The following is a 27,239-nucleotide window of genomic DNA, read 5'->3' as shown; positions in this document are numbered from 1 at the left end:
AAGATAAGGCCCAATTCTTCAAATATACCAAAGAAAGAAGTATGTGCCATAGCAGGAATATGAATGGAGAAAGTTAGATTAATATCAATCTGTAATCCTAAAATAAAAAGTTTCCTTTAATGGTATTCATATCCCATCTATCATTGGTACAACATTTTGTGTCCTAGCCCTACACCCTATCCAGAAAGCCTCATATTTACAAGGGTTCACCTTCAGCTTATGTTACAAAAGTCACTCTGCAGTTCAATCAAGATAATTATTCAAGTCTGTCAAATCAGTCTGAGATTTTGTATCCAAAATATGCTACTACCTGAAGACCATTGGCATAGAAGTAACAATTCAAACCAAAATCATGAATCATTGTTACTAATGGGACTGACTAATAATTAAATAATATTGCTGCTAATACCAATCCTTGTGGAACACAAAGTTCCGTAGATTGAGAAATATTAAAACGCCAATTAATCCAAAACATACATCCAAGCAAAAAAACATTTGAACCACATTAAAACAGTATCAATAAACCTCAAAACAACTAAACAATGTAGTAAGAGCTGGTGATCCACCATATCAAAAGCTGCACTCATATCAATAGAAATTATATCAGTGAAGCCTTCCCAGCATCTGCCTTAAATCTAAACCATCTAACCTTGTTCAGTATTGAAATTAGCACAGTTTCTGTGCTGTGCGCTGCACAGAAGCCAGACTGACAAGGATGAAATACATTTGTTTTTTTTTGTTTTTTGCAGAAATTCCAATACCTGCATTGCCACAAGTTTCTCGATCAACTTTCCTGCAAATTGTAAATTTGATCAAGGGCAATAACTGATGCTTTCAACTTAAGAAGTAAACACCCTATAATAGATTAGACTTGACAACAGTGACAAGAGCTTCGATAGGGCATAACATCAATTTAAGCAAATAATAAAGTAATGGAAATACTACTGAAGAAAAGAATAGTGATATATCTTGAAGCTAGTGGGTTATGGAATTCTAGGTAAGATGATTTGATTCATAAGGGAAGAATCATTCCAAATAAGCTCAATTGAAATTTTGGATGATATGAACTGAAAAATGTACTGTAAATCTGGAGGTAGTGGAGAGGATACAGCAGATGTAGCCTCCCTGGATTTCAATAGGCTTTTGACAGAGAAGACTGCTGAGTAGGCTATCCAGTATAGAAGTAGGTGCAAAAATTATAAAAGTGGTTTAAGCAACAGGACTCAGAGAATGATGGTAAATGTGGCCCACACTGGTGAAGAAAAGATGACCAGCAGGGTATCACAAGGATCATTGCCAGACCTGGTTCTCCTCAATGTCTTTCTAGTGACATTGCGGAAAGGCTAGAAAGGAAAATGTACCTGTTTGTCAGGGCCAGTACAAAAGTATTTGGCATCCTAGGCGAATCTTCGGTAATGCACCCCCACCTTCCTTATTTACCTATTGGTGGCAGTTTCAGCACAGTTCCCCTTCCTACCAGCAGCACAGCAGCTCTCTGGGTTGCTGGTAGTATTTTGCTGGCCCCAAAATTATGGCACTCTAGGCAACTGCCTAGTTTGCTTAATGGAAACATTGGCCCTGCTATTTGTAGATGGTCATTAGTGATCTTCTAGTCTGGATTTATAAATAAACGCCAGAAGAGATAAATAAACGCCAGAAGAGTGGCGTTTATTTATCAAGGTCCACTAATTTGGAATGCACTTACAGCAGAGAAGTGTAGAGAGTTTAACTATTGTAAGTTCAGAAAGGCAATCAAAACCCGGCTTGTTAATCAAAGGTTTAAGTGCTAGCTGGTGCTCATTGGTCCTCATTTTTATTGGTTTCCTGATTATGTTTAAGATATGGAATTGTGGTATAATGGTTTTTTTTTTAATTTATACTTTTATTATTTAAAAATTCAATTTCACATGAATTTACAGAAAAGCATACATAAGGAAATCAATTACAGCAAGAAACTCTCAGAATTTTTCAATATGCAAAAGCCCACATTTAGGGGGATTTTAAAAAAAATAATACTATAATTACCGAAAACCTCCCGTACACTTATTTCCCATGGTTACGTTTATCAAACAAAAATCTCTCAAGATCACTTGGGTCCAGAAATATAAACTTGTTACCTTGAAAGGAAATTATACGTTTACAGGGACATTTTAAATAAAATAATGCTCCTAGCTCTACAAATCTGGTGTTCATCAAAAGAAATTGCTTTCTTCTTGCCTAAGTTTCTTTAGAAACATCTGGAAAGATCTGAATTTTATGTCAACAGAAGAAATTATCTTTAAACTTAAAATATTGCTGAAAAAAATAATTCTTTATCTGAATCCAATACAAAGGTAACAACCAAGGTGGCCCTGGTATTAATGTCATCCGATTCTAACAGTGAGGGAAAATTTGGGCTCTTTATAGGGATCAATATATCAAAGGATCCATTATCTTGAATATCTCCCCTCTTTTTTACAGGCAAATAATAAACATTAGATAATAAAAATACTTATTCCTCTGAGAATTGGAGAATTTCGTTAGCATATTTTTTAAACAATTCGGCTCTAGATAGGAGTCGGTTTCTGGAAAATTTAACAAACGTAGATCTTTTGAACGTATTCAATTCTCTAATATTTCACACTTTTGATGGATCATTAAATTATCTTTTATATTTGAAATTGAAGTAACTTGTAATTTAGACATAATCCCAGAGTGTAACTCTACCTCCGTTTTTAATTTAGTAGATCTTTTAAGAAGCTTTTTCTGTATAAGACATTAATTGACTAACCGAATTGGTTAGCTTGTTATCTATCCTTGAAATAGCTCTCCATATATCTTTTAGGGACACTTTGGGCCTCATTTTCTAAAGTATCGCAGGCCTGCGATACTTTAGAAGATGAGGGGCGGGGGGGGGGGGCCGAAACGGGGGGGCGGGCCTGCGCTAGCCAGCAGCGATCGCACCGTCGCGGTGCGATCGCTGCCGGTTTTACACCCAATAGTGCCACCATAGGAGGTGTAGCTATTGGGAGCGAAATAGGCAGCGAAAAGGCACTTACCTTTTCGCTGTGAGCGCCGTCGTTGCGGAGTCGGCCCCAGTGATGCCCCAACCCCTCCTCTTCCGGGGCCGACTCCGCCCCCATTTTGGTATCGCACACGAAAAGGGACATTTCGCGTGCGAAACGTCCCTTACTGCGTGCAATACGTTTGGAAAATGAGGCCCTTTGTCAGGTTCTTCCATACCCAAACCCAGTGGTTCCTCTCCCAAAAAACGTAGGGGAACCGGTGTGCGTACTGGACTACTGGTACTTTATTATTTGCTTTGGAAATTTCAAGATTACCCCCAATCTGATTTTCATTATTTATAACTCTAAAACAAGAGCTCCTTTGATCTAAGGAATTTATATTACCTATTAACAAATTATCATTTAACATACCAGGCCCAACTAAGGGATTGGGAGGGGGAGAACGCGCTTCTGGGGATAGAGATATCCCGACTAATTCTGTACTCGAATCTTGCAGTGGCGAATTAGTCTTTATTATATGTTGATCCATGGGTCCTCAGACTAAAACTGGAGTTGAAGCAGTGATTGAGATTTTTCCTTTTCTCTTTTTCCCCATAACTATTCCCACGATTTCTAGTCCTCGGGGTCCTCCAAGAGGCAAGGTGGTCAGATAGTGCCCGATAGAATAGAAGCCTCCAAACCAGCAAGTCAGGGCAGATGGTAAAGTCTCAAGGTCCCCCATGGTATAATGTTTGTTGTTTTATTTTTATATTGTGTTTGAGTGAATAGTATTTGTTTATTTGATTTGATTTTAACTATAAGCCACTTTGCTTATTGAAAATGTAGTATAGAAAATCTAATAAACTAAATGATTTGAAAATCTGCAACAGAATAGAAGTGCCAAAGGGAATGGGTAAAATGGAAGCTTTATTTATTTTACATCATTTATACTTTATAAAAGTGGAAGGGAGGTAAAAGAATTTGGCAACTTTTATTCAAATAAAAGCAAAATTGTGCCTTTGGAGTACAGAAGGTTGATGGCCTAATTCCCTCTTAGGAGTGGAAGGACTAATGATTACTAAATAGGAAAGGGGTCTAGGGATTATCATTTTTGATAACCTCAAGAAAGTTAATCCATGTAACAAAGCAGATGAGAAGGCTAACAGTATGCTTTCTTTACATGAAGATAGGCATCACTAGAAGGAAAATTGAAGTAATATTATCTCTTACATGTCCTTGGTGAGATTCCATCTTCAGTACTGTGTATAATTCTGAAGACTATATTTGCAGAAGGACATTGATAGGGTGGAAGTAAATCAAAGAAATACTACCGAAATGTTGCATAGCCTGCACTCTGAATTTTACTGACCTGCACAAGACTTCATGCTTTTCAGCTGGTATACACCAAAAATTTGAAACAAGGTACCATTAACCCTATGCCTTGAGCAGTGTTAGCTCACTTTCTGGAAAACAGGTAACTCTTAAATTCCTTAGCAGAGCTTTCCAGTTTTATGGCATGCCTACCAGAACTTTAATCCAAACTTTAATTTATACACTATTAAGCTTTGTTATGATTCTTGCTTCATCTATACCAGGCGCTAGCCTTATTGGTGTTAGTTTTCAAAGGATCTAGACTCCTAACCTCTGGAGTTAGGTATCTAAATGGGCCCTTTTGAAAATTTACTAGGGTTGGGTATCTAAATTTTAGATTCCTAACTTCACTAGGCTTCTAAATTTTGGAGCTTAAAAAGTGGGTGGCTACAAGGGCAAAGTTAGGGTGGGCAAAATAGTTAGGAGCTTAACACTGATTTTCAGAACTAGGCACCTAACTGAAGAAATTGGGTTTAATAAAATTGCCCGGCTGATGGGTGCACAAACTTATATGCATAGGTGATGTTTGTCTATAAGTTTACCTGGACTATGCAGATGCATTCCTGGGAGTGTGGTTGGAGTGGAGTTTTCACTTACACATACTTATGCTGATACTTTTGGTGGGAATTTGCAAAGCAAATGTACACGTCTATTTCCTTTGAAAATTGATATAACTTATACGGATATTTGCCACATAAATTGCCCATAATGTTACAAAATTTCCTTCTTAGTAACCATGAGTTATATTCTCCCTTCTTTAACTCTATGCCCCCATAGAGGTGGCAATATGATGTACTCTCCTAACATTATGAGTCCCATATAGGCAACACATACATAATAAGCATCTTTTTGTAATACATCAACCATACCCTTCTGCTGTGATTGCTCACCCACACAATAAGCTCTGTATCCCTTATTGAAATACAAACTAGCTAACTTCCTTCAATTAGTCATGACATATATATGAGGTAACCTTTTACTGTAACCAGCTGGCAGCTCACTCCTACAGCTGATACCTCAGCAAGTTAAGAGAAAATATATACCCATCATGGCACATATTTATTATCTGAGGGGAGCAATGCACTACTTACTTATATATTTACCTCATCATTTTAGGAACTGACAAGGCATCACTCTATAGACTTACTTGGCTACCTCAAAAGACCTCAGCTTGCTACCTCAGAGACCTTACACCAATTAGTTGGCACCAATATTTTATCACTTGGGAGGTGATTAGGTAATTAATATATACCTTGATATTCTCTGAATACTGCTGATTACAGAACCCACTGGAATTCTCTCTCCAAGCATGTCTCTTCTAATCTCTGTAAGAAACTTGGTTGTCAGGGGACCCAAGATAGCAGAATGAGGTAGTAATATTGAAGTGGAGCTCTGACAAATGACGTTTTACTATCTCTATTTTTAACATTTTTCTGTAACCCCTGGACTGAGGTCCTCACTGAGGACACACTTCAATTTCGAGGGATTAAGATGTTTATACTATCTTCCATAAGCTTGCTACTGTCATGGAGAGTAGGGAGGGAGAATAATCTCCAGGGCCCTCAGCATTGTTTTATCACGATGGACAATGAATGCAGTTCCAACATAACTTTACTAATTATAAAGGGAAATGATTAAAAATTTGCAAGGCATTGTTCAATGCAGTCCATTATATTCTCATTTTCCAATAAATCTGTGACTCTGTACTGATCGTTTAATCCGATATCTTCTTTCCACAACCCATCCCAATTTCAGATGAAGTTGTGGAGCTTCCTCCCAAACTGGTGGACATGATTCTTGAATTTATCTAGATGGCATAATTCAAAGTCCCATTTATTATACTTTGATTCAGAAGTTATGAATAGGCTTCTCAGTCAACGTCTTCCCAGAATTTCCTGATGATACTGTAGTGATTAATACATGTGGGTACCTCAATTCTCCTTTCTTCTTGTTCTCTTCTCCTCCCAGGAATGAATGCAGATCCATTCCTTGCATAACCTTTGGAAGATCAATGGATCTCACTGGGTGAGAGACTCCTCTGGTAAAACTCCTCTTCCAATAATGATAACTAAATTCCCTTGGCTATGGGGAATTTAGTTAACCAGACAAAAATAAAAATACATTCTTCTATATCCAACCAAAAGACGTCCTTTAACATAATTCTAAAAGGTAGGAAATAATATTCCTTATAATTGAGAAAGAAGACACTCTCTCTTAGGGATGTGAATCGTTTTTCAACGATTAAAATTATCGTCCGATAATTTTAATATCGTCTTAAATCGTTAAAGAACACTATACAATAGGAATTCTAACGATTTATCATTAAAAATCATTAAATCGGGTTAGTGCGCACTAACCGGGAGTTAGTGCGCACTAACCATTGTTAGTGCGCACTAACAGAAAATGATACAAATTGACACTTTTCAGGTCAGTTAAGGTCAGTTTAGGAATGAATATGTATTCCTATTGGCTGGCTGCCCTCTTATTTATTGATGTTACCAAGGTTCCCACTGAGGTGATGGTTGGGGGGATGGGAAATGGAAACGGTTGGTAGCTTGACAAAAAAAGAATGTGATCAGTCAATGTGACTAGAACTTGTGCCCTATCCTTGATACTGGGAGTGTTGTGATCTTCCTGCACACAGTGCCCTATCCCTGATACCGGGAGTGTTGTGATCGTCCTGCATGCAGTGCCCTATCCCTAATACCAGGAGTGTTGTGATCTTCCTGCACACAGTGCCCTATCCCTAATACCGGGAGTGTTGTGATCTTCCTGCACACAGTGCCCTATCCCTGATACTGGGAGTGTTGTGATCTTCCTGCACACAGTGCCCTATCCTTGATACTGGGAGTGTTGTGATCTTCCTGCACACAGTGCCTTAACCCTAATACCGGGAGTGTTGTGATCTTCCTTCACACAGTGCCCTAACCCTGATACCGGGGGTTTTGTGATCTTCCTGCACACAGTGCCCTAATCCTGATACCGGGAGTGTTGTGATCTTCCTGCACACAGTGCCCTAACCCTGATACCTGGGGTGTTGTGATCTTCCTGCACTGAGCAGGGATACGGCACTACATGCAGGAAGATCACAACACTCCTGGTATCAGGGTTAGGGCACTGTGTGCAGGAAGATCACAACACTCCCTGTATCAGGGATATGGCACTGAGTGCAGGAAGATCACAATACTCCCGGTCTCAGGGATAGGGCACTGTGTACAGGAAGATCACAACACTCCTGGTATTAGGGATAGGGCACTGCGTGCAGGAAGATCACAACACTCCCAGCATCAGGGATACGGCACTGCATGCAGGAAGATCACAACTCTCCCGGTATCAGGGATAGGGCACTGTGTGCAGGAAGATCACAACACTCCTGGTATTAGGGATAGGGCACTGCATGCAGGAAGATCACAGCACTCCCGGTATCAGGGTTAGGGCACTGTGTGCAGGAAGATCACAACACTCCCAGTATCAGGGATATGGCACTGAGTGCAGGAAGATCACAACACTCCCAGTATCAGGCATAGGGCACTGTGTGCAGGAAGATCACAACACTCCCAGTATCAGTGATACGGCACTGCATGCAGGAAGATCACAACACTCCTGGTATCAGGGATAGGGCACTGTGTACAGAAGATCACAACACTCCTGGTATTAGGGATAGGGCACTGCATGCAGGAAGATCACAACACTCCCGGTATCAGGGTTAGGGCACTGTGTACAGGAAGATCACAACACTCCCAGTATCAGGGATACGGCACTGCATGCAGGAAGATCACAACACTCCCGGTATCAGGGATAGGGCAGGGCACAAGTTCTAGTCACATTGACTGATCACATTACTTTTTTTGTCAAGCTACCAACTGTTTCCATTTCCCATCCCCCATATATTGTCAGTGGGAATCTTGGTAACATGACTAAATAAGAGGGCAGCCAATAGGAATACATATTCATTCCTAAACTGACCTTAACTGACCTGAAAAGTGTCAAATTGTATCATTTTCTGTTAGTGCGCACTAACAATGGTTAGGGGCGGATTTTCAGAGCCCTGCTCGCCTAAATCCGCCCAAATCCGGGCTGATTTAGGCGAGCAGAGCCCTGCGCGCTGGTGAGCCTATTTTACATAGGCCTACCGGCGCGCGCAGAGCCCCGGGACTCGCGTAAGTCCCGGGGTTCTCCGAGGGGGGCGTGTTGGGGCGGCGGGCCCGGTCGTCGCGGCGTTTAGGGGGCGTGTCGGCAGCGTTTTGGGGGCGGGTACGGGGGCGTGGCTACGGCCCGGGGCGGTCCGGGGGTGTGGCCGCGCCCTCCGTACCCGCCCCCAGGTCGCGTCCTGGCACGCAAGAGGCCCGCTGGCGCGTGGGGATTTACGCCTCCCTCCGGGAGGCGTAAATCCCCCGACAAAGGTAAGGGGGGGGGCTTAGACAGGGCCGGGTGGGTGGGTTAGGTAGGGGAAGGGAGGGGAAGGTGAGGAGAGGGCAAAAGGAAGTTCCCTCCGAGGCCGCTCCGATTTCGGAGCGGCCTCGGAGGGAACGGGGGTAGGCTGCGCGGCTTGGCGCGCGCCAGCTATACAAAATCAATAGCCTTGCGCGTGCCGATCCAGGTTTTTAGCAGATACGCGCGGCTCCGCGCGTATCTACTAAAATCCAGCTTACTTTTGCTTGCGCCTGATGCGCCAGCAAAAGTAGGCCAATTCGCGCTATTTGAAAATCTACCCCATGTGCGCACTAACTCCCGGTTAGTGCGCACTAACTCTCGTTAGTGCACACTAATCAGAAAAACCGAATTTTTAGCTAAAAAATCATGCCAAACACGATTTTCTTCTCCTGCCAGACGATTTCGATCGTTAAGACGATCGGGCACATGATTCACATCCCTACTCTCTCTACCTTTCTAGCCCAAGCCTTAATCAATACAGCCTATGGGTCTTCTTCTCCGGAAAAACAAACAAATAAAAAACAGGAGCCGGACCAGCAGCATTCTGCCTCCTAAGAAATCTAATTCAAATCCACACCCTCTCTAGATGTTTCTCCCTTTTATATAAATAAGAAGCAACCAATGCAGTAGCCCACATGGGGAAACTGTAATCTACTTGGAGTGCTTTATCTCTACCTACCCTAATGGCAGGGTCTTCTTAGTAGAGACTCAATAGGATTCCCTATATTTCCATGATTCAGAAGCACAAGAAGAAGGTTTGGGGAGATCCTCCTGTGTTCTTCAACTTACTCACTGTATGTCAGACGGTGATTACTGGCTTCATGAAACTGACTGTACAGACAAGGTCTGGGGTAGTGCCGGAGGAAGAGTGGTGCCTTCCACCTCCAGGACTGATATTTCTCTCCGCCTGGACCTCAGTGTCACTCCTTTCCAGCCTATCCACGGAGTCAGACCGTATGGTGTGTGCCAGTTTGACAGGAGCTACTGTGATGGTTGAAGGAATGAGATTCTTGGAGCCAGTGAGAGTTGAGCAACATGGTGGCTTGGAGAATGGGATGCCACAGGAGTTGAAAGGAAGAGATGGGAGCATTGAAGCAGGAGCGGAGAAGGCAGCCTTGAGGAGTTTTTGTCAGGAGGAAGCTCTGAAACCGGCTGAGTAAAATGGTGGCATGTTCTATGTCCCTCAATAGATGAAAGCTCCCTTATTATTCCATTCCATTAAGTTAGATACTGCTACTCTGGATTCTATTTGGACTGTGATATCATTTCTAAATCAATCTATTTCCTTTTTAACTGTTTTGACTTCACAATTTGGGCTGTGAATACAGGATCAGTTGTCCAAACTAGAGTGTCAAGCTCAGGAAATTGAATGGATTTCTGGAAAGATTAATCATTTATCTGATGTTCAGTCATCTTTAGTGCAAGATAAAATGATTTGATTTTAGGAAACTGGAAAATCTGGAGAACTTTAAAGGCATCTCGATTTAAGACTTTAATTTTCCCAAAATATCAGCTACACCCCCTTGAATTATTTAAAAGATACTTGAATGAAATTTTGAAAATTCTAGAAAACGCCATCCCTCCCCTCAATGTTTTCTATTTTATCTAGAAGAAAGAAGATAGAAAGAGATGATAAATCTGGCAGGGACTTGTCTATGAATTGCTTGGAATTGACTTTTAATTTGGAAACATCAGCTAAGGAAGAAATTAAGAGAGCAACATTATTAGTATCATTTGTCTTTGTTCAAGATAAGGATTCTATACTGCGTCTCCATTTGTGCAATTGCCGAAGTTTATTTCTTGGTGAGAGGATATGGGTATTTCCAGATGTATCTGAGAAACTCAAGAGTGCAGAAAGACATTTTTGGAAAGCAGACAAATGGTTTGGTATTTGGGAATGTGAATTGTGATTCATTATCCTTGTAAAAATTCAGACTGTGTCCTATACTTTTTGAAAACCTATACAATTATGGGGTATTTTTAGATGCAAAAATGGTGGCTGGTCTAAGTAGTCCTAGTAATGACTGAGGGTTGTTAATTTCACTCTGAGTGTATTTTTGGAATTGTGGTAAAGTTTGTTTTATTTATTCTCTTTTTCTTTATTGTCAATCTCTCATTAATATGTGGACTGGTGTCCCCTTCTCCTTTCTGGGCTATTGAGAAGCTGATGTGTAACTATATTTGGTTGTTTTTTCTGCTATAATAAATATATTATGGCGTCGGTTTTCTTAATTTCTCATTTCAAGATATCTTGATGTAATCTTTTGAAATCTAATAAAACCAATTTAGAAAGAGCAAGGTTATCAAAACACATAGAAACATAGAAAAGGACCAAACAGTCCATCCAGTCTGCCCAGCAAGCTTATGGTAGCATCTGCTGCGCCATATAGGTCACCCCCATACTTAGAATCCCAAACCATCAAAGTCAGGGCCCTTGTTGTTTGTTGTCTGAGTCCAATTCCCTGTTACCTCTTGCCGCTGAAGCAGAGCGCAATGTTGGAGTTGCATCAAAAGTATCAGGCTTATTGGTTAAGGGTGGTAACAGCCACATCAGCAAATTACCCTCACGCTTATTTGTTTTCCCCCATGCTTATTCGTTTTCCCAGACCATAAAATTCAGAGTCCTTGATGGTTGCTGTCTGAATCTAATTCCCCTTTTCTCTTTCCCCCCCCTGCCATTAAAGCAGAGAGCAATAATGGAGTTGCATCAACAGGTTGAAGGCTTATTGGTTAAAGGTAGTAACCACCATACCAGCAAGTTACTCCTATGTACTCTTTTCTTCATTTCCATCTTCTAACCTTTAGAGATCCACAGCATTTATCCCATGCCCCTTTGAAATCTTTCACCGTTTTTTACTTCTCCACCTCCTCTGGAAGGACATTCCAGGCATCCACCACCCTTTCTGTGAAGAAATATTTCCTTACGTTGGTTCTGAGTCGTCCTCCCTGGAGTTTTATTACGTGACCCCTAGTTCTATTGATTTCATTCCAATGGAAAAGGTTTGTTGATTGTGCATCACTAAAACCTTTAAGGCACCTGAAGGTCTGTATCATATCTAGAGATGAGCTTCGTTTTTTCTACCGGATCGTTTTTTGAGTAGGACGCTTCGGGGTAAAGTTTGTTTTTCCTCGGTTAGTTTTTTGGAAAAACAAACAAAAACTAAATGGGGAAAAACGAAACAGGCCCAAAAAACGACGCAGGAAAATGAAGCTCAACCCCCCCCCCCAAACATTAAAATCTACTTTAATACATTAAATACAACCGCCCCCCCCCCCACCATCCCGATCCCTCCCCAAGACTTACTAACATCCCTGGTGGTCCAGCGGGGTCCCGTGAGGGATTTCTCCCTCTGTGCCGTCGGGCTTTACGGCCTGCCTCACATCAAAATGGTGCCGATAGCCTTTGACCTACTATGTCAGAGGGGCTACCGGTGCCATTGGTCAGCCCCTGTCGCATGGTAGGAGCAATGGATGGCCAGCGCCATCTTGTGCTCCTACCATGTGACAGGGACTGACCAATGGCACTGGTAGCCCCTGTGACATAGTAAGGGCAAAGGCTATCGGCGCCATTTTGATTACTGGCAACTGACGGCGAGATCGCTCCCGGACCCCCGCTGGACCACCAGGGACTTTTGGCAAGTCTTGTGGGGGACCATCCTGTCCCCCACAAGTCTTAGGGGACCATCCTGTCCCCCACATGTCTTGCCAAAAGTCCCTGGTGGTCCAGCGGGGGTCCGGGAACGATCTCGCCGTCGGTTGCCAGTAATCAAAATGGCACCGATAGCCTTTGACCTTACTATGTCACTGGGGCTACCAGTGCCATTGGTCAGTCCCTGTCACTTGGTAGGAGCACAAGATGGCGCCGATGGCCATGTGACTGGGGCTGACCAATGGTACTGGTAGCCCCTGTGACATAGTAGGTCAAAGGCTATCGGCACCATTTTGATGCGAGGCAAGCTGGAAAGCCTGACGGCACGGAGGTAGAAATCCCTCGCAGGACCCTGCTGGACCACCAGGGATGTTAGTAAGTCTTGAGGAGGGATCGGGATGGTGTGTGTGTGTGTGTGTGTGTGTGGGGGGGGGTGTTGTATTACAGTAAATTGTAATGCTTGGGGTGGTTTTTTATTTTAAAAAAAATAAAATGTGCCCCTCCCCCCGTACAAACCTGAAAAACTAATTTTACTCGTAGTTTGGGGAAAATCAGTTTCAGGGTTCGGGGGCCCTGACCCACGACGAATTAGGCAATTTCGTTGAAATTGCCTAATTCGTGATAAACGAACCACATCTCTAATCATATCCCCCCTGCACCTCCTCTCCTCCAGGGTATACATATTTAAGTCCTTCAATCTCCCTCATAAGTCATTTGCTGGAGACCCCCCACCATTTTAGTTGCCCTTCTCTGGCCTGCCTCCATTCTGTCTCTGTCCCTTTTGAAATTTCAGTCTCCAGAACTTAACACAATATTCCATACACTCCTACCCATAGTAATAAAATCTCCTTTCGCAAACCTTGCACCACAGAAGATCTTATCTCAGCCTTCGACAATGCCATAAACAATCTAGACCTGACCAACCCAGACTCTACTCTACTATCCTGGAATAATCTCACCTCCACCATAGCCAACGAAATTTGCCCTATTGTCAACAAAAATAAATCCCACACTCAAACAGCAAAAAAACCCTGGTACACCACTGAATTAAAAAAGTTGAAAAACGACCTTAGAAATAAAGAGAGAAACTGGTGCAAACATCCCTCCCCTAAACACACAGCCGCCTATAAATCCACTGTAGAATTCGTGGACCCTTGGACCGATCGGAACCAGATGGTGAGCCGCTAAGTAGGGTGATAGCGGAGGTCCCGATCGGAAGGCGGCAAGGACGGAGCTGTGAGTGGCTGGAAGGCGACCCTGGAAGGCCCTATGCGACCAAGGGCCGTGGCAAGGAAAGAAGGAACCGTGGAGCTGGTACAGTGGTGAGGTGGTCTTCGCCCTGGAAGCCGAGCCTCCCCCGAGAGGAGCTCGTAGGAGTTCGGCCGCTGGGACTTAGGAGATTCACCCTGGAAGCTGGCGCCCCCCCAGGAGGAGCCCGTAGGGGCCCGGCCGCTGGGACTTAGGAGAGCCCGCGGGGGCGGAATCAGACGGAGTCCAAGGTTGTTGCTCACCAGGCCGGAGTCGTGTACCAGGGGATCGTCCCTTGCCAGTCCGGGATCAGAAGCCAAAGGATCGTTGTCAGCCAAACCGGGGTCCGAGAGCCAGGAGTCGTCGTAAGCCAGTCCGAGGTCCAGTGCCAGAGGGAACACCGAAAGCCGTACCAGGATCAGAAGCCAAGAGTAGTCGTAAGCCGGTCCAGAGTCAGAAGCCAAGAATCGCCGTAAGCCAGACCAGGGTCAGGAAACACAGGAGATCAGACGGAACAGGAAGACAGCAACTGGAGGCAGGGAACACCTGGGAACCTCGTTGCAAGGCAAGGTCTGGTTCCATCTGCAGGGCTTAAGTACCCTGCAGCGTCTGACGTCATCGAGGGGCGTCCCTGTAAGTTTCCCGCGCTGGCCCCTTTAAATATTGAAGGGAGATGCGCGCGTGCGTCTAGGGGCGGAGCCTACCGCCGTGGGGCGCCGGCTGCTTCGGCGTGGCAGGGGAGCAGAAGGCGAAGGAGCTGCAGGCCCAGGCGAGGTGGGAGGATGCCGGGCCTGCTGCGGCAGACGTCCCTGAGGGCCTGGGGAGCGCGGAGCTCGTCTGGCCTCCCGACGAGGTAGGAGGAGATTCCGGGGTCGGCCCGGAATCGCAACAGTACCCCCCCTCCTACGCCCCCTCCCGGGGGGCCGCGGCTTCTCCGGATGCGCCTCATGAAACCGGCGAAGAAGGTCCTTATCCAGAATGTGGGTGGAGGGCTCCCACGAGTTCTCCTCGGGGCCGTATCCCTCCCACGAGAGGAGATACTCCCAGCGACGATGATGGAATCAAATGTCCAAGACCTCCTTCACCGTGTACGTGGTTCCAGGATCATAAGCAACCCCGGCGGGCTCCGGAGGCAGAGGCCGAAAGTGAGAGAGGACCACCGGCTTGAGGAGGGAGACATGGAAGACGTCATGTATGCGAAGAGTAGAGGGCAGACGTAGGCGGTAGGAAATTGCGCCAACCCGTTCGGCTACCCAGAAGGGTCCAATGTAACGAGGGGCTAGCCTCATGGAAGGGATCCTGAGCTGGATGTTTTTTGTACTGAGCCAAACCCTCGATCCGGGCAGGAACACTGGAGCGGGTCGCCGAGACTTGTCTGCGTAGGCTTTGAAGCGGGTGGCGGCGCGGTGGAGCTTCTCCTGAGTGGTATGCCAAAGCCGGTGAATCTGGCTGGCTGTCAGTTGCACCGCGGGCGAAGAGGTAGATACCGGTAACGGCAGTGGAGGCTTAGGAACCTTTCCGTAAACTAGCTGGAAGGGAGGCTGTAGAGTGGCGGAGTGTCGATGTCGGTTGTAAGAGAACTCGGCCCAGGGGAGGAGAGCCACCCAGTTGTCCTGCTGCTCCCCTACAAAAGCGCGGAGAAACGTTTTCAGGGTTCGGTTCGTGCGTTCCACTTGGCCATTGCCCTGGGGGTGGAACGCCGTGGTCAGGTCTACCTGAATCCCAAACTTCTTGCAGAGCGCCCACCAGTACTTGGCCGTGAACTGGGGCCCACGGTCTGAGGTGATATGCTGAGGCAAACCGTGTAGGCGGAAGACATGATGGACGAAGAGTTCTGCCAACTCAGGAGCCGTGGGTAGTTTGGCTAGTGGCACAAAATGAGCCATCTTAGAAAAGCGGTCAACCGTGACCCAGACCACCGTTTTCCCTTGTGACAGGGGCAACTCGAAGATGAAGTCTGTGGAGATGTGGGTCCACGGCTCCGCGGGTACAGGGAGTGGCTGAAGGAGTCCCCAGGGGCGACCAGGCAGAGGTTTTTGCTGCGCACATGTGGGACAGGACTGGACGTAAAGGCGGACATCCTCCTTTACCCTCGGCCACCAATAGAACTCAGTCAGAAGCTGGAGAGTCCGGGCTACCCCGGGGTGCCCCGCCGTCAAAGAATCGTGTGCCCATGCTAGGACCCTCCTTCGGGCACGCACAGGAACCACCGTTCTCCCTGCCGGTGCTAGTTCGGTGGCTGCCAGTTGGACCTTGGCCGGATCCAGAATGTATTGAGGAGGGTCGGAGCTGTCCTCACACTCAGAAACACGTGAGAGGGCATCTGCCCTAGTATTCTTGGCTGCTGGCCGATATCGGAGAACGAAATCGAACCTACTGAAGAAGAGGGACCAGCGTGCTTGCCGCGGATTGAGCCTCTGTGCATGGGACAAGTATTCAAGGTTCTTGTGGTCCGTGTAAACCACGATGGGATGTTGGGCCCCCTCTAGCCATTGACGCCAAGCTTCGAAGGCCAGCTTAATGGCCAGTAGCTCCTTGTCTCCAATGCCGTAGTTTTTCTCAGCAGGCGAAAACTTTCGGGAGAAGTAGGAGCATGGCCGGGTTTTCCCGTCTTTGGAGACCTGGGACAGGACGGCTCCCACGGCCACGTTGGAGGCATCCACTTCCACAACGAACGGACGTAGGGGATCCGGGTGTCGGAGGCAAGTGTCCTGCAGAAAGGCCTCTTTGAGATCCTGGAAGGCCTGGACGGCGGTTGAAGACCAATTTCGTGCATCGGCGCCCTTGCGCGTGAGGGCTGTTAATGGCGCCACCAGGGAGGAGTAGTGCGGAATAAAGTGGCGGTAGAAGTTGGCGAAGCCTAAGAACCGTTGGATAGCCTTCACTCCCACAGGCTGGGGCCAGTTCCGGATGGCAGCAACCTTCTCAGGATCCATGCGGAAGCCGGTAGAGGATACAATGTATCCCAGAAAGGGCAGAGATTCTTCCTCAAACTGGCATTTCTCCAATTTCGCATACAGTTGGTTTTCCCTCAGCTTTAGCAAAACCTGTCGTACATGCTGCCGATGTTCCTCGAGGTTCCGGGAGTAAATCAACACATCGTCAAGGTAAACAATGACTGATGTGTACAAGAGGTCACGTAGCACCTCGTTCATAAGGTTTTGGAACACCGCTGGAGCGTTGCAGAGACCGAAGGGCATGACGAGGTACTCGTAATGGCCGTCCCTGGTATTAAAGGCGGTCTTCCACTCGTCGCCTGGTCGGATTCGTACGAGGTTGTATGCCCCTCTAAGGTCCAGCTTGGTGAAAATGCGAGCTCCTTGCAGGCGATTCAGGAGCTCCGGAATCAGAGGTAATGGATAGCGGTCTCGTCGGGTAATCTGGTTCAGGCCCCGGTAATCAATACAGGGCCGAAGAGACCCATCCTTTTTGGCCACGAAGAAGAAGCCGGCTCCAGCCGGAGAGTTAGACGGTCTGATGAACCCTCGGTCCAGGTTCTCTTTAATGTAGGCGGACATAGCCTTGGTCTCCGCTAAGGACAGGGGATATACTCTCCCACGAGGAGGCGTGGTGTCCGGGAGCAAGTCGATAGCGCAATCGAACGGGCGATGCTCTGGGAGTAACTCTGCCTTCTCCTTAGAAAAGACATCCTGGAAAGACTGGTACTGGGGTGGCACTGTCAGAGGAGTGGCCAGGAGCGGAAGCATCTGTAGCGGGCGAGCAGGAAGACAATGGTGGGCGCAGCCTGGACCCCACAATGTGATCTGGAGAGAGGACCAGTCGATCACCGGAGAATGTTTTCTTAGCCAGGGCAGTCCGAGGACGAGTGGGTGAATGGACCTCTCAAGAATGAGGAAAGAGATCTCCTCTTTATGAAGAAGACCCACCTGAAGCTGAAGCGGAGTCGTACGAGTAGCTATGGTTCCTGGGAGGGGGGTCCCCTGGATGGACGATAGTCGCAAGGGTGGTTCCTGAGGCACGACTTTGAGTTGTAGTTGTTGCGCCAGGTCTCGGAGGATAAAATTCCCCCCGGACCCGGAGTCGAGGAGTGCCAGGGTATCGAAACCCCCTCCAGGAAGACAGAGTTTAGCTGGAACAGTACATGGGGAGTCCGGAGAGATACTGCCTAGAGTCAACTCCCCACTAGACCCTAGGTTCGGGCGTTTCCCGGGCGCGCTGTGCAGCGAGCCAGAAAGTGTCCTGCACCACCGCAGTAAAGGCATAAGCCCTGCGAGCGCCGACGCCTCCGCTCCTCGGCCGAGAGAGGACCCCGGCCCAACTGCATGGGTTCTTCAGGCGGGGAAGCAGCTGCCGCAGGAGGCGAAGCTCGAACCCGAGGTGGCGTGGTTCGACGAGCAGGCTGTCCCTGGGTGGCCCTTCTCTCTCTAAAACGGCGCTGGATGCGCCGATCCACGCGGCCAGCCAGTTCTATCAGCTCCTGAAGGTCGTCTGGGAGATCCCGCGCCGCAAGTTCATCCTGGAGCCGGGGGGAAAGAGCCTCGAGGAATATTCCATGCAAACTATCCTCCCCCCAGGCCAGCTCGGTGACCAAGGTCTGGAACTCCATTGCAAATTCCTCGAGGGGGCGATTGCCTTGCTTCAGCTGGAGGAGCTCTGAGGCGGCTGTGGAAGCCCGGGATGGTTCGCCAAAGATCCGCCGGAAAGTCTTGACGAACTGCACGAGGTTATTCAAGCGGGGGTCTTGGCGCTCCCACAGGGAGGAAGCCCAAGCCAAAGGTTTCCCGTCCAGGAGGGAAATTATGTAAGTAGTCTTAGACCGATCCGTGGTGAACTGCGCCGGCAGGAGGTCGAAGCGAATATAGCAGTGGTTGAGGAATCCCCGACACGCCTTTGGATCTCCTGAGTACCTAGGGGGTGCTGGCATCTGTACCGGGACAGAGGAGCCCGGGTTGACCTGAGACGTGGATGCTGCGGGACGAGCTGCGGAAGGCCCCTCCACGCGATCCGCCAAGCGTTGGACGGCTGACATCAGGGTGTCGAGGCAGGATTGCTGTTGCTGTAGCTTCTGGGCTATGCCTGGGATAGCCTTTAGACCGGCAAGGTCCGCCGGGTACATGGCCTTGCAATCTGTAGAATTCGTGGACCCTTGGACCGATCGGAACCATATGGTGAGCCGCTAAGTAGGGTGATAGCGGAGGTCCCGATCGGAAGGCGGCAAGGACAGAGCTGTGAGTAGCTGGAAGGCGACCCTGGAAGGCCCTATGCGACCAAGGGCCGTGGCAAGGAAAGAAGGAACCGTGGAGCTGGTACAGTGGTGAGGTGGTCTTCGCCCTGGAAGCCGAGCCTCCCCAGAGAGGAGCTCGTAGGAGTTTGGCCGCTGGGACTTAGGAGATTCACCCTGGAAGCCGGCGCCCCCCCAGGAGGAGCCCGTAGGGGCCCGGCCGCTGGGACTTAGGAGAGCCCACGGGGGCGGAATCAGACGGAGTCCAAGGTTGTTGCTCACCAGGCCGGAGTCGTGTACCAGCGGATCGTCGCTTGCCAGTCCGGGATCAGAAGCCAAAGGATCGTTGTCAGCCAAACCGGGGTCCGAGAGCCAGGAGTCGTTGTAAGCCAGTCCGAGGTCCAGAGCCAGAGGGAACACCGAAAGCCGTACCAGGATCAGAAGCCAAGAGTAGTCGTAAGCCGGTCCAGAGTCAGAAGCCAAGAATCGCCGTAAGCCAGACCAGGGTCAGGAAACACAGGAGATCAGACGGAACAGGAAGACAGCAACTGGAGGCAGGGAACACCTGGGAACCTCGTTGCAAGGCAAGGTCTGGTTCCAGCTGCAGGGCTTAAGTACCCTGCAGCGTCTGACGTCATCGAGGGGCGTCCCTGTAAGTTTCCCGCGCTGGCCCCTTTAAATATTGAAGGGAGACGCGCGCGCGTGTCTAGGGGGCGGAGCCTACCGCCGCGGGGCGCCGGCTGCTTCGGCGTGGCAGGGGAGCAGAAGGCAAAGGAGCTGCAGGCCCGGGCGAGGTGGGAGGACGCCGGGCCTGCTGCGGCAGACGTCCCTGAGGGCCTGGGGAGCGCGGAGCTCGTCTGGCCTCCCGACGAGGTAGGAGGAGATTCCGGGGTCGGCCCGGAATCGCAACATCCACACTGCACGCCTACAGACTCTCCACCTGTTACGAGCGCGCGCGGGCGCGGTCGTCTCGAGCGGGTGGTGAGCCCTTGGGCCACGGCAGGACCCCAGGAGGAGCCCAAGGCCACACCGTGGGAGGTGAGCTGAGCAGGCATGGTGAGCCAGGCAGGAACAGAAGCAGGAAGTCCGGCCCTCAGCCGGACCTGCATGCCCATGGTAGCCAACACGGGGAAGTTGACTAATGAACGGTCCTCCGACTGTTCCCGGCCCTTTCGGACCTGCCGCAGGGAACGGCAATGGGCAGCAGGCCGGACAGAGGCGAGGGCAGACAGAGTCCTTAAACAGAAGACATCAGACGGGGGCTGAAGCAGACACTGTAGACAAGGCTGGACGGAAACATGGCACTGTCCATCAGGGCGCCCTACTCAGCCCACCCGTGGGACTGAGTCGCGGACCACCCTGTCCCAGACGCGCCCTACACAGCCCAGGAAGGCTGGTCGCGGACCACGCTGAGAAGGAGGGTGCAGGGAAACTCCAGGCGAACAGGAACTCCGATGCTGGGATACTCACATCCGAAGTCCTTACGGCTGGCAGGCAGGGAAGCTCCAGAGCCCGGGGGACGAATCCCTCCTGCTGGCCACTCCAGGGCCCAACAGGCCAGAAGGCTCAGGAGCCAGACAGGACGTAGGACAGAACAAGCGGAACTGGATCAGGATCAGGCAGCTTCAGGATCAGACATCAGGAAACACGTCAAGGCAGACATCAGGAAACATGGAGGACCTGGACCGGCAAGGTTACAGACAACTGTAATGCACAATCCGAAGGCCCTTTGCAAGTGAACAGAAAGTCCTTAAATACTGGAGGTAGAAGGCAACTCCCTGGGAGGAGCTTGCCAGGACTGCCCACCGCTGGTCCTATAAGTCAGGTGGAGAGCTGCGGGCCAGCCCCTAGGGAAACGGGCGTGGCCGGAAGCAGGAAGTCCAAACACAGAGGCATGCGAGCCACAGGCACAGCTAGGCCTCTCAGGCCCTGGAGCAAGTCCCGGATGGAACACAGGCGAGGCCCTGGCTTCAGAGCGGCCTCTGGAGGAAGGTAAGAGACCTCCTGTAGCGCAGCAGCAGGGGGGATCGCAACACCACCCTCCAAGCTAAACGCGACTATTATTCCGCAAAAATCCACGACTATCAATTCAATGCAAATGCGCTCTTCTCGTATGTGGCAGAACTCACCAATTCTACCCCTCCCCCAGACACTGATGAAAATGCCAATAGCAAATGTGAAGAACTTGCAATGTACTTCAAAAATAAGATTGCAAACATCCTCCAATGCTTCCCTACTAACCCCTCTCCAGCCAACCCGCTCTCTAAAAATACCAACGTCAACTTTGGGTCCCTCGATTTAACCTCAGCCAAGGAAATTGAATCCATCTTAAAAAACCCCAAATCTGCCACCCACACCTCCAACACTATCCCTACTAAAGCACTCCTCTCCATCCCCTCTACTATCGCTAAACCCCTAGCCGACATAATCAACTGCTCCCTTTCCCATGGAAAAGTCCCAGACCCCTTCAAACTTGAGTTGTCAATCCCCTCCTCAAAAAACCACCCTCGATCCTATCAACCCCACTAACTACCATCCCATTTCCAACCTGCCCTTCATATCAAAAATCATGGAAAAGGTAGTTAACTCCCAACTTTCCAATTTCCTGGAAGACCATAATATTCTACACCCTTCCCAATTCAGCTTCCGTAAATCTCACAACACAGAAAGCCTCCTACTCTCACTCACAGACACCCTCCTCAAGGGCATGGGCCACGGACAATCTTTTATCCTTGCCCACTTGATATTTCATCGGCCTCTGACACTGTCAGCCACAAAATCCTCCTTACTCGCCTAACTGAGATTGGTATCTCTGGCTCAGCCCTCCACTGGTTCTCTTCCTATCTCAATAATAGAGATTACACTGTAAGAATTGCTAACTCTGAATCCTCTCACACCCCCCTAACCCAAGGCGTCCCTAAGGGCTCTTCCCTCTCCTCCACACTCTTTAATATTTACCTATTGCCGCTTTGACACCTTCTCTCTGACCTTGGTCTAAAGTTTTTCTTATATGCCGATGATGTCCAAATCCTCATCCCTATTCAAGAATCCCTCACCAAATCACTCAAGTTTTGGGAAACATGCCTCGCCTCCATCAACACCCTACTCTCACACCTCCACCTTGCCTTAAATGCCTCTAAAACAGAACTCCTCATAATTTCTAATCACCCTGACCGTACGCCCCCCTCCACATGTGACCCCACCCTCCTCTCAAAAGCCCTTCCTTACACTGTGAGAGATCTTGGTGTCTCCCTAGACCACCAATTACATTTCAAAAATCACATTAACACTATTATAAAGGGAGGTTTCTTCAAACTCCACATCCTCAAAAAACTTAAACCTTTACTCCATACTCAAGACTTCTGTACAGTACTACAGGCGACAATACTATCAAAATTGGATTACTGCAACTCCCTATTATTGGGTCTCCCCTACTCTACTATTAAGCCCCTTCAAATGTTGCAGAATGCCATGGCTAGGGTTCTAACAAATACCCTCAAAGCTGACCACATCACCCCCATCCTCAAGGACCTCCATTGGTTTCCCATTTCCTCCCGCATAAGATACAAAACACTCACCATCCTTCATAACTCCCTGTACAATCACAATCACTCGTGGCGTGAGGATGCGCCACACTTCCGTTCATCCAGTTGTCCCACAAGAACCACATTCGCAGGAACTCTCTACACCCCTACCCTTAAAATCGCACACCACACTTTCACTAGAGAAAGAGCCCACTCCATTGCAGGCCCCTCCCTCTGGAATACCTTGCCAACTGAACTCAATAAACATATACATGCTTACTGTGACTCCAACATCGCTCTAAGCTTCAACAGCAAGAGGAAACGTGGAAAAAAGGATTTGCACTCACAAAGAGGGGAGTAGCTGGCTTGTTACGGCGGTTACTACCCCAAACCAAATAAGCCTGATACTTCACTTTCAATGCATATACAGCATAGTTCTCTGCTTCAAAGGCAGGGGAGAAGAAAAAACTGATACTTCACACATCCAGCAGAGCTCTCTGCTTCAACGGCAGGGGAGAAAAAAAAAGGGTTCGCACTCACAAAGCGTGGAGTAGCTGGCTTGTTACGGCGGTTACTATCCCAAACCAAATGTGCCTGATACTTCACTTTCGATGCATATCCAGCATGGCTCTCTGCTTCAACTTTCGATGCATATCCAGCATGGCTCTCTGCTTCAACGGCATGGGAGAAAGGCTGATACATCACGCATTTCCAGCATAGCTCTCTGCTTCAACAGCAGGGGAAAAAAAAATTGATGCTTCACGCATATCCAGCATAGCTTCAACGGCAGGGGAGAAGAAAAAAGGATTCGCACTCACAAAGTGGGGAGTAGCTGGCTTGTTACGGCGGTTACTACCCCAAACCAAATGTGCCTGATACTTCACTTTCGATGCATATCCAGCATGGCTCTCTGCTTCAACGGCATGGGAGAAAGGCTGATACATCACGCATTTCCAGCATAGCTCTCTGCTTCAACAGCAGGGGAAAAGAAAAACTGATGCTTCACGCATATACAGCATAGCTTCAACGGCAGGGGAGAAGAAAAAAGGATTCACACTCACAAAGCGGGGAGTAGCTGGCTGGTTACGGCGGTTACTACCCCAAACCAAATGTGCCTGATACTTCACTTTCGATGCATATCCAGCATGGCTCTCTGCTTCAACGGCATGGGAGAAGACTGATACATCACGCATTTCCAGCATAGCTCTCTGCTTCAACGGCAGGAGAGAAGAAAAACTGATTCTTCACGCATATCCAGCATAGCTCTCTGCTTCAATGGCAGGGGAGAAAAAAAAACCTGATACTTCACGCATATCCAGCATAGCTCCCTGCTTCAACGGCAGGGGAGAAGAAAAACAACCAATAAGGGCTGTATAACATAGTCTGAGTAAAACAAGCATGGGTGTAGCTTGCTTATTGCGGTGGTTACTACCCCTACTACCCCTAACTAATCAAGCTAGATATTTCACTTGGATGCAGCTCCATCACTGCTCTCTACGTTAATGGTGGGGATGGAAGGGAAATAGAACCAAGAGCTAAGAGAAACAGATAAGTATGAGAGAAAAGATGTGTGAAGCTTGCTGGGCAGACTGGATGGGCCGTTTGGTCTTCTTCTGCCGTCATTTCTATGTTTCTATGTTTCTATGTTTCTATGATTAGAACCATGTTTGCGTAAATTCAAAAAAGGGGTTAAGACATGGCTCTTTAAATTGGCTTACCCAGACTCGGACCCAACTTAGCTTGTGTCCTATCTATTGTACTTTTGTTGCAAGGTTGTATATAATGCTTAATGTATAATTTCTCTGCCATGTTTAGTCCCCTCAGAGTGTATACCTTTATAATGTTTGATTTATTGCTTATAATATGGTTATCCCACCTCTGTACCCTCCCCTGCAAGGTCGGTTCATAATGCTTTGTATAACTTCTCTGCGATGTCTTAGTCCCCTCAGAGTGTATAGTCTGTAAGGTTTATTTTGTGCGTATAATATGGTTTTATATTGTGCTTATAATATGGTTATCCCTGTTTGTACCTCCTCTCCCAGGTACTGTTCCTTTTACCTCATTCCATCTGGCTTTCTTTCCTTCTGCTGCTCGTTTCTCCTCTCTTCTCCGCTGCTCCCCTCCCCTTCTCCCTGTTTTTTGTATTTTCCTCCTTTTCAGTTATATTGTAAACCGGCATGATGTACCCACGAATGTCGGTATAAAAAAGTTGATCAAATAAATAAATAAATAAATAAAATAAAATGTGAGGTCTCATCAAGGACCTGTATAAGGGCATTATCACGTCCTTTATCTTACTGGTTATTCCTCTCTCTATGCAGCCCAGCATTCTCCTGGCTTTAGTTATCTCCTTGTCACATTGCTTCGCTGTCTTCAAATTGCTAGACACTATCACCCCAAGGTCCCTCTCTTGCTCAGTTTACAACAGCCCTTCACCCCCCATCACATACAGCTCTTTTGGATTACCACACCCCAGATGCATGACTCTGCACTTCTTGGCATTGAATCTCAGTTACCATATCTTCAACCACTGTTCAAACTTCCTTAAATCTTGTATCATTCTCTCTACTTCTTCCAGTGTCCACTCTGTTGCAGATTTTAGTGTCATCCACAAATAGACTACTTTCTATCCCTTCCACAATGTCGCTCACAAAAATATTGAACAGGACTGGTCTCAAAACCAATCCTTATGGCACTCTGCTTACACCATTCTCTCTTCAGAGTAGGTTCAATTTAACATCACATGCTATCTTCTATCCATCAACCAGTTTGTACTCCACACCCCAACCTTGGCGCTCACTCTCAAGCTTCTCATTTTATTCACAAACCTCCTATGCGGGACCGTATCAAAAGCTTTGCTGAAATACAAGTAGATGGCATCAAGTGCTCTTCCTCGATCCAATTCATAAGACCTGCCAGAACTGGCACTGCATCTTATAAGGAAGCAAAAACAGACCATGAAAGTTTTACAGGTTATTATTCCAATGGGGGGGGGGGGGGGGGGGGTTGGACCCCTGTTCCGAGGTAGAGTCAGTGCTGCCAAAAAGGAAGTCAACCCTCTTCGGTCTCTACCGTCGGATGGCAAGGCCTGCTGATGAAGATGTTTAGAAGAAAACTTCACCCTGGAAGCTCGTGATCCCCCCAGGAGGAGCCCATAGGGACATGGCCGCTGGGACTTAGAAGAATCACTGAAGAGTGAAGATGGTCTGGATGCAGGTGCCTCCTGCAGGTCGTGGGTTCCAGACAACTGGCGCCTCCAGCAGGTCGTGATCAGTCCAGGAGTATACGTCGAAGGATAGTCCAAAGCCGGTCCAAGGGTCAAAGTCCAGAGAGAGGTCGAGAGCCGATCCAGGAGCAGACGGGAGAATGGTCGAAAGCCAATCCAGGAGCAATGAAGGAGAAGGGTCCAAAGCCAGTTCAGGTCAAAACCAGAAAATCACCACCACCGGTCCGAAGGTCAGGAGCCAAAGAGTCGATCCAATGAGGAGAAGAAGCAGAAGCGGGACGTAGAGCGGATCCAAGAACACAGAACACAGGAACCAAGCACAGAGCCTCAATACTAAGGCAAGGTCTGAGTATCCGAAATCGGAGCGGCCTCGGAGGGAACTCGCTTTCGCCCTCCCCTCACCTTCCCCTCCCTTCCTCTATCTAACCCACCCCCCCGGCCCTATCTAGACCCCCCTACCTTTGTCGGGGGATTTACGCCTCCCGGAGGGAGAAGTAAATCCCCTCATGCCAGCGGGCTGCTAGCGCGCCGAGACCTGACCTGGGGGCGGTTCCGGGGGTGCGGCCACGCCCCCGGACCGCTCCGGGCCGAAACCACGCCCCCGGGCCCGTCCCCGAAACGCCGCGTCCCGCCCCCAAAACGCCACGCCGATCCGACACGCCCCCGACATGCCCCCGACATGCCCCCCTCGAAAAACCCCGGGACTTACGCGAGTCCCGGGGCTCTGCGCACGCCGGTAGGCCTATGGAACATAGGTGCACCGGCGCGCAAGGCCCTGCTCGCGTAAATCCGGGCGGATTTACGCGAGCAGGGCTTTTAAAATCCGCCCCTTTATGTTGATCTTATATTGGATTTTATTGTACCTTTTTGCTTCTTTTCAAAACTATATGATGATTTTTTATTTTATATGTAAACCGTAGAGATAGAAACTTGGTTTCTGTGCAACGGTATATAAAAACTGCATAAATAAATAAATACATCAGGAACAACTATCAATAGTAACAATAACAAACGTTTGCCTTCAAATGAATAACAACTAACAATGGCTGCTAATTTGCAGTCCTGTGAACACTTCCTTGTCTTCTTCCAGTGATCACTCATAATGGGAGGTATCAGGCATCTCCACTATTTATTTATTTATTTATTTATTTATTTATTTAACGGGTTTTGTATACCGACATTCATTAATAACATCACTATGTGCCATCCTGCTGCTAGTATGTCCTGTAAACTAATCTTATGAAACATGAGATCAGCATACAGGAAGTGCCAACCTGTGTGTTTTGAACATGTTCAAAGGACTAGCATGAGGAGGACAACCATCAGGATGACAGATGCAGCAGCAGGATCCCTTCAGATCCTGATATGCATATACCCTGGTTCCAGCTACTAGGGGTCACCATTGCACAATGACTGGGACTCTTTCCATTGAGGGGGAGACACTGGCTCTTTAGCAATCTGGCCTGCTGGTTGCCACTGTAGTTCTCTTAGATATGAGGAAATAAAGGTCCACAAACAAGGACTACATCTGTGACTAATTTTTGAGAGCTATGCAACCTTCATCAGGTCAATGCAGGAGAATTCAAGAGAGTGTGAAATTGACTTGATGAAGGGTACATAC

This window comes from Rhinatrema bivittatum, chromosome 2 (assembly GCF_901001135.1).
Source record: "Rhinatrema bivittatum chromosome 2, aRhiBiv1.1, whole genome shotgun sequence".
In the NCBI taxonomy this organism is placed as follows: Eukaryota; Metazoa; Chordata; class Amphibia; order Gymnophiona; family Rhinatrematidae; genus Rhinatrema; species Rhinatrema bivittatum.
This window is presented reverse-complemented; position numbering follows the sequence as displayed.